Source organism: Cherax quadricarinatus, chromosome 93 (genome assembly GCF_038502225.1).
Source record: "Cherax quadricarinatus isolate ZL_2023a chromosome 93, ASM3850222v1, whole genome shotgun sequence".
In the NCBI taxonomy this organism is placed as follows: Eukaryota; Metazoa; Arthropoda; class Malacostraca; order Decapoda; family Parastacidae; genus Cherax; species Cherax quadricarinatus.
Window position 1 is genome coordinate 4226285 of NC_091384.1, and position 22409 is coordinate 4248693.

General features: G+C 45.6%; 1 protein-coding gene across 1 annotated transcript in view; it reads right to left on the minus strand.

Annotated features, from left to right (window-relative positions):
• The window catches only part of LOC138855409 (tyrosine-protein phosphatase Lar-like), a 1956413-nt gene that overhangs the window by 551964 nt on the left and 1382040 nt on the right, over positions 1-22409 (minus strand). The window lies entirely within an intron of this gene.

Consider the following 22409-nt stretch of genomic DNA (forward strand, 5'->3'; position numbering starts at 1 on the left):
CCTAAGCCTGGCTACTACATCAGTCAGCCTGTGTGTCTAACTGTTAATAGTACTTAGAACTAAGCCTAAGCCTGGCTACTACATCAGTCAGCCTGTGTCTAACTGTTAATAGTACTTAGAACTAAGCCTAAGCCTGGCTACTACATCAGTCAGCCTGTGTCTAACTGTTAATAGTACTTAGAACTAAGCCTAAGCCTGGCTACTACATCAGTCAGCCTGTGTCTAACTGTTAATAGTACTTAGAACTAAGCCTAAGCCTGGCTACTACATCAGTCAGCCTGTGTCTAACTGTTAATAGTACTTAGAACTAAGCCTAAGCCTGGCTTCTACATCAGTCAGCCTGTGTCTAACTGTTAATAGTACTTAGAACTAAGCCTAAGCCTGGCTACTACATCAGTCAGCCTGTGTCTAACTGTTAATAGTACTTAGAACTAAGCCTAAGCCTGGCTACTACATCATCACTCTGTTGACATTGCAAGTTGCTTCTAACTGCATTCCTATACCACTGAGTTTCATTACTTCTCTCTTAACATTATTCCTAATGCTACACACAGACACACCAAACATTCTACACGAACATTCTCTTACAGATCACAGCACTGGATCGTTCATCCCAACATTCGTTGGTCTAGAGTACTCAGTACTCAACCAAAATTTACCAGATATATTTCTAGATAAAGAGTAAATTTGATCCCCATCTCTGTTAAGCCCCAAATCAACCAGACTCCGATGGATATGGGCCAGTGGGTTATCAGCAACAAGAGCCTGGATGATCAGACAAGCACCAGAGTAGGAATACCCTCAAAACCAGTCACGGGTGTATAACAGGTACATCTCACTCTAATTTTTTTTGACGTGTTTGGTGGGTAAATTACGAGAAATGTGGTATGTGGCTGCAGGTGTTCTGTAGCAGGTGTGCTGCAGGTGTATATTCTCAAGCTGTGCTGGTGTTTACAGCGGTATTAGTGGTTATAGAGCTGTGCTGGTGTTTACAGCTGTATTAGTGGTGTAAAGAGCTGTGCTGGTGTTTACAGCTGTATTAGTGGTGTAAAGAGCTGTGCTACAAGGGTTAACAGCTGTGTTGGTGGGGTTTAGTGTTGTCAGGATGGTGCTTACCGAAGTGCTGGTGTACAGAGCAGTGCTGGTGTACAGCAGTGCTGGTGTACAGAGCAGTGCTGGTGTACAGCAGTGCTGGTGTACAGAGCAGTGCTGGTGTACAGAGGAGTGCTGGTGTACAGAGCAGTGCTGGTGTACAGAGCAGTGCTGGTGTACAGAGCAGTGCTGGTGTACAGAGCAGTACTGGTGTACAGAGCAGTGCTGGTGTACAGAGCAGTGCTGGTGTACAGAGCAGTGCTGGTGTACAGAGCAGTGCTGGTGTACAGAGCAGTGCTGGTGTACAGAGCAGTGCTGTGTACAGAGCAGTGCTGGTGTACAGAGCAGTGCTGGTGTACAGAGCAGTGCTGGTGTACAGAGCAGTACTGTGTACAGAGCAGTGCTGGTGTACAGAGCAGTGCTGGTGTACAGAGCAGTGCTGGTGTACAGAGCAGTGCTGGTGTACAGAGCAGTGCTGGTGTACAGAGCAGTGCTGGTGTACAGCAGTGCTGGTGTACAGAGCAGTGCTGGTGTACAGAGCAGTACTGGTGTACAGAGCAGTGCTGGTGTACAGAGCAGTACTGTGCACAGAGCAGTGCTGGTGTACAGAGCAGTGCTGGTGTACAGAGCAGTGCTGGTGTACAGAGCAGTGCTGGTGTACAGAGCAGTGCTGGTGTACAGAGCAGTGCTGGGGTACAGAGCAGTGCTGGTGCACAGCAGTGCTGGTGTACAGAGCAGTGCTGGTGTACAGAGCAGTGCTGTATACAGAGCAGTGCTGATGCACAGAGCATTGCTGGTGTACAGAGCAGTGCTGGTGTACAGAGCAGTGCTGGTGTACAGAGCAGTGCTGGTGCACAGAGCAGTGCTGGTGTACAGAGCAGTGCTGGTGTACAGAGCAGTGCTGGTGTACAGAGCAGTGCTGGTGCACAGAGCAGTGCTGGTGTACAGATCAGTGCTGGTGCACAGAGCAGTACTGTGTACAGAGCAGTGCTGGTGCACAGAGCAGTGCTGGTGCACAGAGCAGTGCTGGTGTACAGAGCAGTGCTGGTGCACAGAGCAGTGCTGGTGCACAGAGCAGTACTGGTGTACAGAGCAGTGCTGGTGCACAGAGCAGTACTGTGTACAGAGCAGTGCTGGTGTACAGAGCAGTGCTGGTGTACAGAGCAGTACTGGTGTACAGAGCAGTGCTGGTGTACAAAGCAGTGCTGGTGTACAGAGCAGTGCTGGTGTACAGAGCAGTGCTGGTGCACAGAGCAGTGCTGGTGTACAAAGCAGTGCTGGTGTACAGAGCAGTGCTGGTGTACAGAGCAGTGCTGGTGTACAAAGCAGTGCTGGTGCACATAGCAGTGCTGGTGTACAGAGCAGTGCTGGTGTACAGAGCAGTGCTGGTGTACAGAGCAGTACTGGTGCACAGAGCAGTGCTGGTGTACAGAGCAGTACTGGTGTACAGAGCAGTGCTGGTGTACAGAGCAGTACTGGTGTACAGAGCAGTGCTGGTGTACAGAGCAGTGCTGGTGTACAGAGCAGTACTGTGTACAGAGCAGTGCTGGTGTACAGAGCAGTACTGTGTACAGAGCAGTGCTGGTGTACAGAGCAGTGCTTGTGCACAGAGCAGTGCTGGTGTACAGAGCAGTGCTGGTGTACAGAGCAGTGCTGGTGTACAGAGCAGTGCTGGTGTACAGAGCAGTGCTGGTGTACAGAGCAGTGCTGGTGTACAGAGCAGTGCTGGTGCACAGAGCAGTGCTGGTGTACAGAGCAGTGCTGGTGCACAGAGCAGTGCTGGTGCACAGAGCAGTGCTGGTGCACAGAGCAGTGCTGGTGTACAGAGCAGTGCTGGTGTACAGAGCAGTGCTGGTGTACAGAGCAGTGCTGGTGTACAGAGCAGTGCTGGTGTACAGAGCAGTACTGTGTACAGAGCAGTGCTGGTGCACAGAGCAGTGCTGGTGCACAGAGCAGTGCTGGTGTACAGAGCAGTGCTGGTGTACAGAGCAGTGCTGGTGCACAGAGCAGTGCTGGTGCACAGAGCAGTGCTGGTGTACAGAGCAGTGCTGGTGTACAGAGCAGTGCTGGTGTACAGAGCAGTACTGGTGTACAGAGCAGTGCTGGTGTACAGAGCAGTACTGTGTACAGAGCAGTGCTGGTGTACAGAGCAGTGCTGGTGTACAGAGCAGTGCTGGTGTACAGAGCAGTGCTGGTGCACAGAGCAGTGCTGGTGTACAGAGCAGTACTGTGTACAGAGCAGTACTGTGTACAGAGCAGTGCTGGTGTACAGAGCAGTACTGTGTACAGAGCAGTGCTGGTGTACAGAGCAGTGCTGGTGTACAGAGCAGTGCTGGTGTACAGAGCAGTGCTGGTGTACAGAGCAGTGCTGGTGTACAGAGCAGTGCTGGTGTACAGAGCAGTACTGGTGTACAGAGCGTAGGATCCTAAATGATAATTGGTCCATGAAAGAGAGAATGACAAATAAAGAAGACAAGAGAGAGAGAGAGAGAGAGAGAGAGAGAGAGAGAGAGAGAGAGAGAGAGAGAGAGAGAGAGAGGGAGAGAGAGAGAGAGAGAGAGAGAGAGAGAGAGAGACCTTCAGTAACAGAAGGTTCCACTCCCCCCCCCCCTGCACCAATGTAAACAAAGAGTTTGTTTGGTATGCATAGTTTCTTTAATTCCCTGGCTGTAAGTGTCCTCGCGAGACACTGCGAGACATTACGAGAGGTCTGGCCTGGTCTCGTCTGGTCTGGTCTCCGGGTGAAGCTGGCGTGGCCCACTGTAATTCCTGGAGACTAGGTGTCCACACCAAACTTATCTACACACACCTAGTAGCGACCAGCGAAGAGACGGGGCCAGGAACTGTGTCTCGACCCCTGAAACCACATATAGGTGAAAAAACACACACACACAAACTGACATGTATAGTATGCAAAGTCATGGTCTAGGTGGAGCACTTAGAAAGGAACACACTTATAAACGACAACCAGCACGGTTTCAGGGAAGGGAAATCCTGTGTCACAAACCTACTGGAGTTTTATGACAAGGTGACGGAGGAAAGACGAGAGAGAGGGAAAGGGATTGCATTTTCTTGGACTGCAAGGTTTCTAACATAGTTCCACACATGAGATTAATGCATAAGCTGGAGGATCAGACTTGTAATAGGAAAAGCACTGCAATGGACCAGAAAATATCTGACAGGGTGATAACCATAACTTTTAAAAGGGTGGAGGGGTAAGCCAGTGGAAGGCCTCGGTCAGATAACCAAAAGTTCCAACGGTGGATCATCTAAGACCACTTGTCCTGCTTCCTGATGAACCTTACCTAACCTAACCTTGACAGGGAGGCAACAACGAGTCATGGAATGTGATGAGGTGTCAGTGGGGGTCGCCTGTGAGGAGCGGGGTTCCACAGGGGTCAGTCCTAGAGCCAGTGCTATTTTTTATATATGTGAATGACATGACGGAAGGAAGTGTCCTTGTTTGCAGATGATGTGAAGTTAATGAGGAGAATTCAATCGGATGAGGACCAGGCAGGACTACAAAGGGATCTGGACAGGCTGCAGACCTGGTCCAGCAATTGACTCCTGGAGTTCAACCCCACCAAGTGCAAAGTCATGAAAATCGGGGAAGGGCAAAGAAGACCGCAGACAGAGTACAGGCAAACCTCACTCAAGGAAAAGGCTCTTGGGGTGAGTATAACACCAGGCACATCTCCAGAAGCGCACATCAACCAGATAACTGCTGCAGCATATGGGCGCCTGGCAAACCTGAGAATAGTGTTCTGATACCTCAGTAAGGAGTCGTTCAAGACACTGTACACCGTGTACGTCAGGCCCATACTGGAGTATGCAGCACCAGTTTGGAACCCACACCTGGTCAAGCACGTTAAGAAACTAGAGAGAATGCAAAGGTTTGCAACGAGACTAGTCCCGGAGCTAAGGGGAACATCCTACGAGGAGAGGTTAAGGGAAATCGACCTGACGACACTGGAGGACAGGAGGGATAGGGGGATGGGACATGATAACGACATATAAAATACTGCTAGGAACTGACAAGGTGGACAGAAACAGGATGGTCCAGAGATAGGACACAGCAATAAAGGGTCACAATTGGAAGTTGAAGACTCAGATGAGCATGAGAGATGTTAGGAAGTATTTCTTCAGTCGTAGAGCTGTCAGCAAGTGGAATATTCTGGAAAGTCATGCAGTGGAGGTAGGATTCATACAAAGATTTACGAAGAGGTATGATAAAGCTCATGGAGTAGGAAGAGTGACTTAGTAGCGGCCAGTGAAGAGGCGGGGCCAGAAGCTGTGACTCGACCCCTTCTACCATAAGTGCAACGCACACACACACACACACGAATGAAGCCAAACTACAAGAAAGGGGACTACACAGGAATGAGGAACTTCCTGAACGGGGTTCAGTGGGACAGAGAACTGGCAGGGAAGCCAGTTAATGAGATGATGGAATATGTAGCAACAAAATGCAAGGAGGCTGAGGAGAGGTTTGTACCCAAGGGTAACAGGAATAATGAAAAAGCCAGGATGAGCCCATGGTTTACCCAAAGGTGCAGGGAGGCAAAAACCAAGTGTGCTAGGGAATTGAAGAAATATAGAAGGCAAAGGACCCAGGAGAATAAGGAGAGCAGTCGTAGAGCCAGAAACGAATATGCACAGATAAGAAGGGAGGCCCAAAGACAATATGAAAATGACATAGCAGCGAAAGCCAAATCTGACCCGAAACTGTTGTACAGCCACATCAGGAGGAAAACAACAGTCAAGGACCAGGTAATCAGGCTAAGGAAGGAAGGAGGAGAGACAACAAGAAATGACCGTGAAGTATGTGAGGAACTCAACAAGAGATTCATAGAAGTGTTCACAGAGGAGACAGAAGGGGCTCCAGAAAGACGGAGAGGTGGGGCACACCACCAAGTGCTGGACACAGTACACACAACCGAGGAAGAAGTGAAGAGGCTTCTGAGTGAGCTAGATACCTCAAAGGCAATGGGGCCAGATAACATCTCCCCATGGGTATTGAGAGAGGGAGCAGAGGCGCTATGTGTACCCCTAACAACAATATTCAATATATCTATTGAAACAGGGAGATTGCCTGAGGCATGGAAGACAGCAAATGTAGTCCCAATCTTTAAAAAAGGAGACAGACGTGAAGCATTAAACTACAGACCAGTGTCACTGACATGTATAGTATGCAAAATCATGGAGAAGATTATCAGGAGAAGAGTGGTGGAACACCCAGAAAGGAATGATCTCATCAACAGCAGCCAACATGGTTTCAGGGACGGGAAATCCTGTGTCACAAACCTACTGGAGTTCTATGACATGGTGACAGCAGTAAGACAAGAGAGAGAGGGGTGGGTGGATTGCATATTCTTGGACTGCAAGAAGGCGTTTGACACAGTTCCACACAAGAGATTGGTGCAAAAACTGGAGGACCAAGCAGGGATAACAGGGAAGGCACTACAATGGATCAGGGAATACTTGTCATGAAGACAGCAGCGAGTCATGGTACGTGGCGAGGTGTCAGAGTGGGCACCTGTGACCAGCGGGGTCCCACAGGGGTCAGTCCTAGGACCAGTGCTGTTTCTGGTATTTGTGAACGACATGACGGAAGGAATAGACTCTGAGGTGTCCCTGTTTGCAGATGACGTGAAGTTGATGAGAAGAATTCACTCGATCGAAGACCAGGCAAAACTACAAAGGGATCTGGACAGCCTGCAGACCTGGTCCAGCAATTGGCTCCTGGAGTTCAATCCCACCAAGTGCAAAGTCATGAAGATTGGGGAAGGGCAAAGAAGACCGCAGACGGAGTACAGTCTAGGGGGCCAGAGACTACAAACCTCACTCAAGGAAAAAGATCTTGGGGTGAGTATAACACCAGGCACATCTCCTGAAGCGCACATCAACCAAATAACTGCTGCAGCATATGGGCGCCTAGCAAACCTCAGAACAGCATTCCGACATCTTAATAAGGAATCATTCAGGACCCTATACACCGTGTACGTTAGGCCCATATTGGAGTATGCGACACCAGTTTGGAACCCACACCTAGCCAAGCACGTAAAGAAACTAGAGAAAGTGCAAAGGTTTGCAACAAGACTAGTCCCAGAGCTAAGAGGTATGTCCTACGAGGAGAGGTTAAGGGAAATCAACCTGACGACACTGGAGGACAGGAGAGATAGGGGGTACATGATAACGACATACAAAATACTGAGAGGAATTGATAAGGTGGACAAAGACAGGATGTTCCAGAGATTGGACACAGTAACAAGGGGACACAGTTGGAAGTTGAAGACACAGATGAATCACAGGGATGTTAGGAAGTATTTCTTCAGCCACAGAGTAGTCAGTAAGTGGAATAGTTTGGGAAGCGATGTAGTGGAGGCAGGATCCATACATAGCTTTAAGCAGAGGTATGATAAAGCTCACGGTTCAGGGAGAGTGACCTAGTAGCGACCAGTGAAGAGGCGGGGCCAGGAGCTCGGACTCGACCCCCGCAACCTCAACTAGGTGAGTACAACTAGGTGAGTACACACCAACACACACACACACACACACACACACACACACACACACAGGACGCCAGGAGCTGTGACTCAACCCCTACAACCATAATTAAGTACAAAACACACACATAAGATACCAGGAGCTATGAATCGACCCCTGCAACCACAATTAGGTGAGTACACCCCCTCCGAAAACATCCCACCACAACGGGGGTATAAGAGAACTTTACCAAGACAGCAGCCAGGTTCAAAGGTCAACTGAGGTCAACACCATGTTACAACCACCACACAAAGATCAACGCAGGTCAGGGGTCATGTCTCTCTCACTCTGCTATTAAAAAAGCGTGTTTCTCGCTCCACAACTGACAGCCATTTTTATCAAGGCGAAGAGAGAGGAGATAGAACTTAAGTAACATTAAAAGTAACAAGTGGAACTTTGAATTAATACTCTTAAAAGATAGGCTGACCTTAAAAGTTCTAACTGGTGAAACTGGTGGGAATCTGGGTTAAAACTCTTAAAAAAAAGGTCTGAACTTAAGGGGTCCAGGACTACTTAGTCTAGGCTCACTAGACCGCGGGTTCGAACCCCAAACACTCTAGTATAATTATGGAACTTTCGTTACTAGAAATGACATAACTCTGGCAGCTTTCTCACGTTTTAGAGAAAGTTGGTCAACCCAAAAAACAGTCAACCAAAAAACAGTCAACCAAAAATTAGTCAGTCAACCAAAAATTAGTCAACCAAAAATTAGTCAGTCAACCAAAAATTAGTCAGTCAACCAAAAATTAGTCAGTCAACCAAAAATTAGTCAACCAAAAATTAGTCAACCAAAAATTAGTCAGTCAACCAAAACTTAGTCAACCAAAAATTAGTCAGTCAACCAAAATTAGTCAACCAAAAATTAGTCAACCAAAAATTAATCAACCAAAAATTAGTCAGACAACCAAAATTAGTCAACCAAAAATTAGTCAGTCAACCAAAATTAGTCAACCAAAAATTAGTCAACCAAAAAATAATCAACCAAAAATTAGTCAACCAAAATTAGTAAACCAAAAATTAGTCAGTCAACCAAAAATTAGTCAACCAAAAATTAGTCAGTCAACCCAAAATTAGTCAACCAAAAATTAGTCTCAACCAAAAATTAGGCAACCAAAAATTAGTCTCAACCAAAAATTAGTCAACCAAAAATTAGTCAACCAAAAATTAGTGTCAACCATAAATTAGTCTGTCAACCAAAAATTAGTCTGTCAACCATAAATTAGTCTGTCAACCATAAATTAGTCAACAAAAAATTAGGCAACCAAAAATGTCAACCAAAAATTAGTCAACCAAAAATTAGTCAACCAAAAATTAGGCAACAAAAAATTAGTCAACCAAAAATTAGGCAACAAAAAATTAGTCAACCAAAACTTAGTCAACCAAAAATTAGGCAACCAAAAATTAGTCAACCAAAAATAGTCAATCAAAAAAAAAAGTTAGCTACCAAAAGTGTAAAACGAGCATTCAAGGATAAAGTGGTGAACGCAGGTGGTGTCAACCACAAGACCTAACTGGTTGATCAATAACGGTAACCGGTTGATCAATAACGGTAACTGGTTGATCAATAACTGGTTGATCAATAACGGTAACTGGTTGATCAATAACGGTAACTGGTTGATCAATAACTGGTTGATCAATAACGGTAACTGGTTGATCAATAACGGTAACTGGTTGATCAATAACTGGTTGATCAATAACTGGTTGATCAATAACGGTAACTGGTTGATCAATAACGGTAACTGGTTGATCAATAACTGGTTGATCAATAACGGTAACTGGTTGATCAATAACTGGTTGATCAATAACGGTAACTGGTTGATCAATAACGGTAACTGGTTGATCAATAACTGGTTGATCAATAACGGTAACTGGTTGATCAATAACGGTAACTGGTTGATCAATAACGGTAACTGGTTGATCAATAACGGTAACTGGTTGATCAATAACGGTAACTGGTTGATCAATAACGGTAACTGGTTGATCAATAACAGTAACTGGTTGATCAATAACTGGTTGATCAATAACGGTAACTGGTTGATCAATAACAGTAACTGGTTGATCAATAACAGTATGGAAAATTTTCTAGGGTGCTTACCTGTATGTACCTCAACATTATATACATACCAGTAATCTCATTGGGAGACAATCATATTGTTTACCGTAGTCACCCCGTGTAGACATGTGAGAAAACTTAACCACCCCTGGTCGCACCAAGTGGTCCCCTCGACCTCACAATCTTATCCATATCTATCCGAGACCAGTATGGATTGGGTAGCACCCACAAGTACGGTGCTACTAATTAATTGTGGACTGTATAGATTATATTAGTTTAGCTGAATGAAGGGGAGGGGGGTAGGATACACCTGGATACATCCGTCAAGGAAAACATTTGTACATAATCCCACTACTTACCAGATGTTCTCTGGTGGTCACTTGATGTAGCTGGATCACTCATAACCTATCTAATTATAACATACCACCACTGGCCAGTCTAAGGTTGCTATAACTAGAAGGGTTACTTAACTGTGGGTGATTGATATTCCTCATTTCTTGATTCACCATCTCATTTTCGATGTCCTGCTACACCGACACGATTCTCATTCCAGCAGGACGAGGTATCCGCTGGTTTGTCCTGCTTTAGACGTCGTGACTCAAGGAGTTTCCCTTTCCTCGTCTCGTTAACAACGAGGTCTAGCGTGTTCACTCGGAGCAAACGACTTATTTCACTTCACATATTCTCTTAACTTAGCGTTATTATCCTTAATTACATTACAATTCACAAGACGATTTAATGACTCAAATTATTATACACATTAGAGATCACTCCATTAAGATCTGAGACCGATGAGTGATGATTAAACCAAGGGTAATTTTCCCGGGGCTCAGTCCAGGACGACGCGTCAGTCACCCCCGGTCCTACCCGTAATCACCTTTTACCACTCTATTATCGTGGTCCCGTAAATCACGTTCCCTCACTCTCCACTAGGAACAGTCACGACACTTCCTATTACGAAATGAGGCCTATATTAATCCTTAGGCCGCCGTGAATGCCAATTTCGTGGTACCATGCCTTTTCCGCTTCCTCTCCACCTTCAAAACAAACCCGCCACTCCCCCCCGCACATCCGCGCATGCGCAAAGGGAGCTCTTGGTTCTACTCTTATTTTCAAATACATTTTTGACCCATATAGACACATTAAACACCTATTAGGCACTATAGTTTCGGAAAATTAAAAAATTTTCCACACTGCGGCCGGGCGGAGGTCGTTGCTAGACGACTTACATAATGTGGAGTACAATTTTTTCCATCTTCACTGGCCACCCATATTTATTGAACTCTCAAAATGGACTAATTGGTGTTCCATTCTCTCAGGGGCATAAGCCTATGCTCCCTGGATTAAGTTATTGGGCATACTGGAATTTTGAGACTTTAACAATAACAAGTCTCTCAGTATCCCAAGTCAGCCCCAGCACATTACTGCGTATAGGCACCAACTCCATGGCCATCTATATTTATTGATCCCTCAAAATGGACTAATTGGTGTTCCATTCTCTCAGGGGCATAAGCCTATGCTCCCTGGATTAAGTTATTGGGCATACTGGAATTTTGAGACTTTACCAATAACAAGTCTCTCAGTATCCCAAGTCAGCCCCAGCACATTACTGCATACAGGCACCAACTCCATGGCCATCTATATTTATTGATCCCTCAAAATGGACTAATTAGTGTTCCATTCTCTCAGGGGCATAAGCCTATGCTCCCTGGATTAATTTATTGGGCATACTGGAATTTTGAGACTTTAACAATAACAAGTCTCTCAGTATCCCAAGTCAGTCCCAGCACATTTCTTCATTATTTCATTAACCCCTTCACATATCCTCATTAGTTCCTCTTCAGTTGACGTCACACCCGGAAATTGTCCACATAAGATTATTTACCCAATTACTTCGCTCAGTGGACCACCTGTGCACTTAAGGTGTGCATTTATCGTCGCCTGAAGTAAGAACGATTTATTATTTAACTGCTTATTAATTATATCATTATAAGCAGTCAACAATTTTGGTGTCTTGCTCAGTTCGCAGAGCTGGGTCCTTTAACTGTCCATACGCCATCCTATAATTAGTAGGTAATTCTGGACGGTCAAGCTTCCACGGAAGTCGCACCCAGTAATGTCCAGATTCACATTTAACATCCTTCAGGTATTGTTCCTGAGTAAAGGAATCATTTGGACTTTCCTCATTTACATTAATCCCTATGCTGTCCAGCTCCCACAAATTAGACTGGTTCAACATCATTCTCGATAGAAGAATACTTGTACTGGGTTGACCTTTCATGAGTAAGACACCGTGACCGTATTCACTACTTCCTCTAGTCATTATTACTAGGCGGTAGTCTGCCATATATTACATGGCCCGTACCAGTGTTGAGGAGAGTGACGCCGTATGGTTTTGGATTTATGCCCTTTATCCTGAATTTTTACATCCAACACCGGCAAGGCTACCTCAGCTAGGCCATCATTATTGCCATTAGCTGCAACCTTTACATCAGTCACTGTAGTGTCAGGGTTATTAACATTATCATTATTGTCACCATTATTATAAGAATCACATACAACCCTGCACATAACTGTATGGTGCTTTCCCTTGTTGCATTGATAGCAACTGTTCAATTTGGTATGACAATCCTTTACATTATGATTGTCTAGACATCTGATAAATCTGTCAAGTTCTTTCATTCTTTCCACTTTAATATCCCATGAATTACAGGCATTACAATTTTTAGTGAAATGAGTACCCTGGCAGAAGAGACAGTCTCTCTTTTCCTTGCCTGACCTCTTATTAACTGGGTTACACTTACTGAGGTACTTATTCCTCTTACCTTGATGTGAGGAACCACTATTACTGATTCCTGACTTGATATGTGCCTATTTAACTCTTAACTATGATTATTACCACTGGGATTATTTTTCCCTTTTGAGCCTTGACAGATACTTCAGAGTCATTATGTGTTATATCCTTAGAACTGTTTGGCTGACTGGTCTGCAATTGAACAATTAATTCCTGCCGACCTAGTCTGATTTCCTCCAGACCGTACTATGGAGGTTTTGGCAAACACACCCTTTGCATTAATAGGTTGATCAACTGCCTGGCTTACACCCTTTAATTTATTCAAAGCCTTACTTTTACAAGACAGTTTTTCTTCCAATTCGTAATGTTGATTAATTAAAACATTCATTTCCATTCCATCTGTACAATTCTCTAGCAGATCTCTTTCACAGTCTTTAAACCACAATTTGTACCAATCAAATCTACTCTCTAAAGCATCTAAATATAACTTTAATTCATTAGGGTTCACGGTTCTTTGATTCACTAAATCAAATGCCTTCGTCACATGGCTTTTAATAGCCTGTAATGATGCTTTCATTACTCTAAAATTCACGGACTTGTCAGCCACATTAACTCCATTAGATCCAGTCATGGTTAGAGAATTATTAATCACTGATTATACAACTTAAGTAGGCGCCTTATAAGAGTAATTCTTGCACTTTACTCTTGTATATCCTAGCCACACATGTGCTAGCAATTAATTGGGCTAATTGTCATCCATCACACGATCGATTAAACTTGTGCACCCTACACCCACTTCCTTCAATCAGTCACTTAATTATTAAGTAATTAATTCAATTAATTTTTTCACTGATTGCACCCGGTTCTCGAAGGACCAACGGGCAGATATGGAAAATTTTCTAGGGTGCTTACCTGTATGTACCTCAACATTATATACATACCAGTAATCTCATTGGGAGACAATCATATTGTTTACCGTAGTCACCCCGTGTAGACATGTGAGAAAACTTAACCACCCCTGGTCGCACCAAGTGGTCCCCTCGACCTCACAATCTTATCCATATCTATCCGAGACCAGTATGGATTGGGTAGCACCCACAAGTACGGTGCTACTAATTAATTGTGGACTGTATAGATTATATTAGTTTAGCTGAATGAAGGGGAGGGGGGTAGGATACACCTGGATACATCCGTCAAGGAAAACATTTGTACATAATCCCACTACTTACCAGATGTTCTCTGGTGGTCACTTGATGTAGCTGGATCACTCATAACCTATCTAATTATAACATACCACCACTGGCCAGTCTAAGGTTGCTATAACTAGAAGGGTTACTTAACTGTGGGTGATTGATATTCCTCATTTCTTGATTCACCATCTCATTTTCGATGTCCTGCTACACCGACACGATTCTCATTCCAGCAGGACGAGGTATCCGCTGGTTTGTCCTGCTTTAGACGTCGTGACTCAAGGAGTTTCCCTTTCCTCGTCTCGTTAACAACGAGGTCTAGCGTGTTCACTCGGAGCAAACGACTTATTTCACTTCACATATTCTCTTAACTTAGCGTTATTATCCTTAATTACATTACAATTCACAAGACGATTTAATGACTCAAATTATTATACACATTAGAGATCACTCCATTAAGATCTGAGACCGATGAGTGATGATTAAACCAAGGGTAATTTTCCCGGGGCTCAGTCCAGGACGACGCGTCAGTCACCCCCGGTCCTACCCGTAATCACCTTTTACCACTCTATTATCGTGGTCCCGTAAATCACGTTCCCTCACTCTCCACTAGGAACAGTCACGACACTTCCTATTACGAAATGAGGCCTATATTAATCCTTAGGCCGCCGTGAATGCCAATTTCGTGGTACCATGCCTTTTCCGCTTCCTCTCCACCTTCAAAACAAACCCGCCACTCCCCCCCGCACATCCGCGCATGCGCAAAGGGAGCTCTTGGTTCTACTCTTATTTTCAAATACATTTTTGACCCATATAGACACATTAAACACCTATTAGGCACTATAGTTTCGGAAAATTAAAAAATTTTCCACAAACAGTAACTGGTTGATCAATAACTGGTTGATCAATAACGGTAACTGGTTGATCAATAACAGTAACTGGTTGATCAATAACAGTAACTGGTTGATCAATAACTGGTTGATCAATAACGGTAACTGGTTGATCAATAACAGTAACTCGCAACACTGATCTTGTTCCTCTACTAATGAGAAAAAATTTTTGGATATATAAGGTTGAAAAAATTATATATATTTTTGTCTATTATGAAGGAAAGTTGAGGATCGCTAGTGCTGCTGTGTACGTGATTAACGACCTCGTTAATAACCACAACCATCGTTAACCACAACCATCGTTAGTGCTGCTGTGTACGTGATTAACGACCTCGTTAATAACCACAACCATCGTTAACCACAACCATCGTTAGTGCTGCTGTGTACGTGATTAACGACCTCGTTAATAACCACAACCTTCGTTAATAATCACAACCATCGTTAATAACCACAACCTTCGTTAATAATCACAACCTTCGTTAATAACCAAGTCGTTATTTACTAACCCAGTATCTCACAAGCCCAGCCTCCTCTACCTCCAGTGTTTGAAGACAAGAATTACAACACACTGCTACACATGAATCAGTGTTACTGTAACACACAGCCACACATGTATCAGTGTTACTGTAACACACTGCTACACATGTATCAGTGTTACTGTAACACACTGCCACACATGTATCAGTGTTACTGTAACACACTGCTACACATGTATCAGTGTTACTGTAACACACTGCTACACATGTATCAGTGTTACTGTAACACACAGCTGCAGTGTTACTGTAACACACTGCTACACATGTATCAGTGTTACTGTAACACACTGCCACACATGTATCAGTACTGTAACACACTGCTACACATGTATCAGTGTTACTGTAACACACTGCCACACATGTATCAGTGTTACTGTAACACACTGCTACACATGTATCAGTGTTACTGTAACACACTGCTACACATGTATCAGTGTTACTGTAACACACAGCTACACATGTATCAGTGTTACTGTAACACACAGCTACACATGTATCAGTGTTACTGTAACACACAGCTACACATGTATCAGTGTTACTGTAACACACTGCTACACATGTATCAGTGTTACTGTAACACACTGCTACACATGTATCAGTGTTACTGTAACACACTGTTACTGTAACACACTGCTACACATGTATCAGTGTTACTGTAACACACTGTTACTGTAACACACAGCTACACATGTATCAGTGTTACTGTAACACACAGCTACACATGTATCAGTGTTACTGTAACACACTGCTACACATGTATCAGTGTTACTGTAACACACTGCTACACATGTATCAGTGTTACTGTAACACACTGTTACTGTAACACACTGCTACACATGTATCAGTGTTACTGTAACACACTGTTACTGTAACACACTGCTACACATGTATCAGTGTTACTGTAACACACAGCTACACATGTATCAGTGTTACTGTAACACACTGTTACTGTAACACACTGCTACACATGTATCAGTGTTACTGTAACACACTGTTACTGTAACACACTGCTACACATGTATCAGTGTTACTGTAACACACTGTTACTGTAACACACAGCTACACATGTATCAGTGTTACTGTAACACACAGCTACACATGTATCAGTGTTACTGTAACACACTGCTACACATGTATCAGTGTTACTGTAACACACTGCTACACATGTATCAGTGTTACTGTAACACACTGTTACTGTAACACACTGCTACACATGTATCAGTGTTACTGTAACACACTGTTACTGTAACACACAGCTACACATGTATCAGTGTTACTGTAACACACTGTTACTGTAACACACTGCCACACATGTATCAGTGTTACTGTAACACACAGCTACACATGTATCAGTGTTACTGTAACACACAGCTACACATGAATCAGTGTTACTGTAACACACAGCCACACATGTATCAGTGTTACTGTAACACACTGCTACACATGTATCAGTGTTACTGTAACACACTGCTACACATGTATCAGTGTTACTTTAACACACTGTTACTTTAACACACTGTTACTTTAACACAGTTACTTTAACACACTGTTACTTTAACACACTGCTACTTTAACACACTGTTACTTTAACACACTGTTACTTTAACACACTGTTACTTTAACACACTGCTACACATGTATCAGTGCTACACATGTATCAGTGTTACTGTAACACACTGTTACTGTAACACACTGCTACACATGTATCAGTGTTACTGTAACACACTGCTACACATGTATCAGTGTTACTGTAACACACTGTTACTGTAACACACTGCTACACATGTATCAGTGTTACTGTAACACACTGTTACTGTAACACACTGTATCAGTGTTACTGTAACACACAGCTGTATCAGTGTTACTGTAACACACTGCTACACATGTATCAGTGTTACTGTAACACACAGCTACACATGTATCAGTGTTACTGTAACACACTGCTACACATGTATCAGTGTTACTGTAACACACAGCTACACATGTATCAGTGTTACTGTAACACACTGCTACACATGTATCAGTGTTACTGTAACACACTGCTACACATGTATCAGTGTTACTGTAACACACAGCTACACATGTATCAGTGTTACTGTAACACACTGTACACATGTATCAGTGTTACTGTAACACACTGCTACACATGTATCAGTGTTACTGTAACACACTGTTACTGTAACACACTGCTACACATGTATCAGTGTTACTGTAACACACTGTTACTGTAACACACAGCTACACATGTATCAGTGTTACTGTAACACACTGCTACACATGTATCAGTGTTACTGTAACACACAGCAACACATGTATCAGTGTTACTGTAACACACTGCTACACATGTATCAGTGTTACTGTAACACACTGCTACACATGTATCAGTGTTACTGTAACACACTGTTACTGTAACACACTGCTACACATGTATCAGTGTTACTGTAACACACTGTTACTGTAACACACTGCTACACATGTATCAGTGTTACTGTAACACACAGCTACACATGTATCAGTGTTACTGTAACACACTGCTACACATGTATCAGTGTTACTGTAACACACTGCTACACATGTATCAGTGTTACTGTAACACACAGCTACACATGTATCAGTGTTACTGTAACACACAGCTACACATGTATCAGTGTTACTGTAACACACTGCTACACATGTATCAGTGTTACTGTAACACACTGCTACACATGTATCAGTGTTACTGTAACACACTGCTACACATGTATCAGTGTTACTGTAACACACAGCTACACATGTATCAGTGTTACTGTAACACACAGCTACACATGTATCAGTGTTACTGTAACACACTGCTACACATGTATCAGTGTTACTGTAACACACTGCTACACATGTATCAGTGTTACTGTAACACACTGCTACACATGTATCAGTGTTACTGTAACACACAGCTACACATGTATCAGTGTTACTGTAACACACTGCTACACATGTATCAGTGTTACTGTAACACACTGCTACACATGTATCAGTGTTACTGTAACACACAGCTACACATGTATCAGTGTTACTGTAACACACTGCTACACATGTATCAGTGTTACTGTAACACACAGCAACACATGTATCAGTGTTACTGTAACACACTGCTACACATGTATCAGTGTTACTGTAACACACTGCTACACATGTATCAGTGTTACTGTAACACACAGCAACACATGTATCAGTGTTACTGTAACACACAGCTACACATGTATCAGTGTTACTGTAACACACTGCTACACATGTATCAGTGTTACTGTAACACACTGCTACACATGTATCAGTGTTACTGTAACACACAGCAACACATGTATCAGTGTTACTGTAACACACAGCTACACATGTATCAGTGTTACTGTAACACACTGCTACACATGTATCAGTGTTACTGTAACACACTGCTACACATGTATCAGTGTTACTGTAACACACAGCTACACATGTATCAGTGTTACTGTAACACACAGCTACACATGTATCAGTGTTACTGTAACACACTGCTACACATGTATCAGTGTTACTGTAACACACTGCTACACATGTATCAGTGTTACTGTAACACACAGCTACACATGTATCAGTGTTACTGTAACACACTGCTACACATGTATCAGTGTTACTGTAACACACAGCTACACATGTATCAGTGTTACTGTAACACACAGCAACACATGTATCAGTGTTACTAACATACTGTTAGGTCAGGTAACGTTTAGTTAGGTTAGGTAATGAAAATCTGACCTATAGAAGGTTTGGTTACAGCATTGTAAGAACTCTAATTTGAGAGAGAGAGAGAGAGAGAGAGAGAGAGAGAGAGAGAGAGAGAGAGAGAGAGAGAGAGAGAGAGAGAGAGAGAGACCATGTGGTTGACTATAATTGTCTTCCTCGAGTAATCACTCTTGGCCTAAATCGTTAACTAATAATAACCCACCAATTAAATGAGGACAATTAGACCTCACGCTTCTCGGAGGTCCCAAGGTCACTGGGGACCTGGTGGGACTACTGGGGGTCTGGTGGGTCTACTGGGGGCCTGGTGGGACTACTGGGGGCCTGGTGGGTCTACTGGGGACCTGGTGGGACTACTGGGAGCCTGGTGGGTCTACTGGGGACCTGGTGGGACTACTGGGGGCCTGGTGGGTCTACTGGGGACCTGGTGGGACTACTGGGGGCCTGGTGGGACTACTGGGGACCTGGTGGGACTACTGGGGGCCTGGTGGGACTACTGGGGACCTGGTGGGACTACTGGGGACCTGGTGGGACTACTGGGGGCCTGGCGGGACTACAGGGGGTCTGGTGGGTCTACTGGGGACCTGGTGGGACTACTTGGGGCATCGTGGGACTACTGGGGGCCTGGTGGGACTACTGGGGACCTGGTGGGACTACTGGGAGCCTGGTGAGACTACTGGGGACCTGGTGGGGCTACTGGGGGCCTGGTGGGGCTACTGGGGACCTGGTGGGACTACTGGGGGCCTGGTGGGACTACTGGGGACCTGGCGGGACTACTGGGACCAGGCGGAACTACTGGGGACCAGGCGGGACTACTGGGGACCTGGTGGGACTACTGGGGACCTGGTGGGACTACTGGGAGCCTGGTGAGACTACTGGGGACCTGGTGGGACTACTGGGGGCCTGGTGGGACTACTGGGGACTTGGTGGGAGTAATGGGGGCCTGGTGGGACTACTGGGGACCTGGTGAGACTACTGGGGGCCTGGTGGGTCTACTGGGGGCCTGGTGGGTCTACTGGGGACCTGATGGGACTACTTGGGGCATCGTGGGACTACTGGGGGCTGGTGGGACTACTGGGGACCTGGTGGGACTACTGGGAGCCTGGTGAACTACTATGGACCTGGTGGGACGACTGGGGGCCTGGTGGGGTTACTGGGGACCTGGTGGGACAACTGGGGACCTGGCGGGACTACTGGGGACCAGGCGGGACTACTGGATACCAGGCGGGACTACTGGGGACCTGGTGGGACTACTGGGAGCCTGGTGGGACTACTTGGGATCTGGTGGGATTACTGGGGACCTGGTGGGATTACTAGGGACTGGTGGGACTACTGGGGGCGTGGTGGGACTACTGGGGACCTGGTGGGACTACTGGGAGTCTGGTGAGACTACCGGGGACCTGGTGGGACTACTGGGGGCCTGGTGGGACTACTGGAGACCTGGAGGGATTACTAGGGCCTGGTGGGACTACTGAGGGCCTGGCGGGACTACTAGGGGCCTGGTGGGACTACTAGGGGCCTGGTGGGACTACTGGGGACCTGGTGGAACTACTGAGGACCTGGCAGGACTACTAGGGACCTGGCGGGACTACTGGGGGCCTCGCGGGACTACTGGGAACCTGGTGGGACTACTAGGGGCCAGCCGAGATTACTGGGGACCTGGTGGGACTACTGGGGACCTGGTAGTACTGGGGACCTGGTGGGACTACTGGGGACCTGGCGGGCCTACTGGGGGCCTGGCGGGACTACTGGGGACCTGGTGGTATTGGGGGCCTGGTGGGACTACTGGGGACCTGGCGGGACTACTGGGGACCTGGCGGGACTACTGAGGACCTGGTGGAACTACTGGTGACCTGGCGGGACGTAAGACCTGGCGAGACTACTGGGGACCTGGTGGGACTACTAGGGACCTGGTGGGACTACTGGGGACCTGGTAGAACTACTGGGGACCTGGTGGGACTACTGAGGACCTGGTGGGCCTACTGGGACCTGGCGGGACTACTGAGGACCTGGTGGAACTACTGGGGGCCTGGCGGGACTACTGGGGGCCTGGTGGGACTACTGGGGGCCTGGTGGGACTACTGGGGACCTGGCGGGACTACTGGGGACCTGGCGGGACTACTGAGGACCTGGTGGAACTACTGGGGACCTGGCGGGACTGAGGACCTGGTGGGACTACTGGGGACCTGGCGGGACTAAGGACCTGTTGGGACTACTGGGGACCTGGTGGGGCTACTGGGGACCTGGTGGGACTAATGGGGACCTGGCGGGCCTACTGGAGACCTGGCGGGACTACTGAGGACCTGGTGGAACTACTGGGGACCTGGCGGGACTACTGGGGGCCTGGTGGGACTACTGGGGACCTGGCGGGACTACTGAGAACCTGGCGGGACTACTGGGGACCTGGCGGGACTACTGGGGGCCTGGTGGGACTGCCTGGGAACCTGGCGGGACTACTGGGGACCTGGTGGGACTACTGGGGACCTGGTGGTACTGGGGACCTGGCGGGACTACTGGGGGCCTGGTGGGACTACTGGGTACCTGGTGGGACTACTGGGGGCCTGGTGGGACTACTGGGGACTTGGTGGTACTGGGGACCTGGTGGGACTACTGGGTACCTGGTGGGACTACTGGGGATCTGGCGGAACTACTGGGGACCTGGTGGGACTACTAGGGACATGGTCCCCCAGGTAGTAACATTGTGGGAACACCCACAATCATATAGAACAGTGTAGCAACACACTGTGGGTGTTCCCACAATGTAACTATCATATAGAATAGTGTAGCAACACACTGTGGGTGTTCCCACAATGTAACTATCATATAGAATAGTGTAGCAACACACTGTGGGTGTTCCCACAATGTAACTATCATATAGAATAGTGTAGCAACACACTGTGGGTGTTCCCACAATGTAACTATCATATAGAATAGTGTAACAACACACTGTGGGTGTTCCCACAATGTAACTATCATATAGAATAGTGTAGCAACACACTGTGGGTGTTCCCACAATGTAACTATCATATAGAATAGTGTAGCAACACACTGTGGGTGTTCCCACAATGTAACTATCATATAGAATAGTGTAGCAACACACTGTGGGTGTTCCCACAATGTAACTATCATATAGAATAGTGTAACAACACACTGTGGGTGTTCCCACAATGTAACTATCATATAGAATAGTGTAGCAACACACTGTGGGTGTTCCCACAATGTAACTATCATATAGAATAGTGTAACAACACACTGTGGGTGTTCCCACAATGTAATTATCACATAGAATAGTGTAACAACACACTGTGGGTGTTCCCACAATGTAACTGTCACATAGAATAGTGTAGCAACACACTGTATTCCCACAATGTATCATACAGAATAATATAGCAACACACTGTGAGTGTTCCCACAATGTAACTATCACATAGAATAGTGTAACAACACACTGTGGGTGTTCCCACAATGTAATTATCACATAGAATAGTGTAACAACACACTGTGGGTGTTCCCACAATGTAATTATCACATAGAATAGTGTAACAACACACTGTGGGT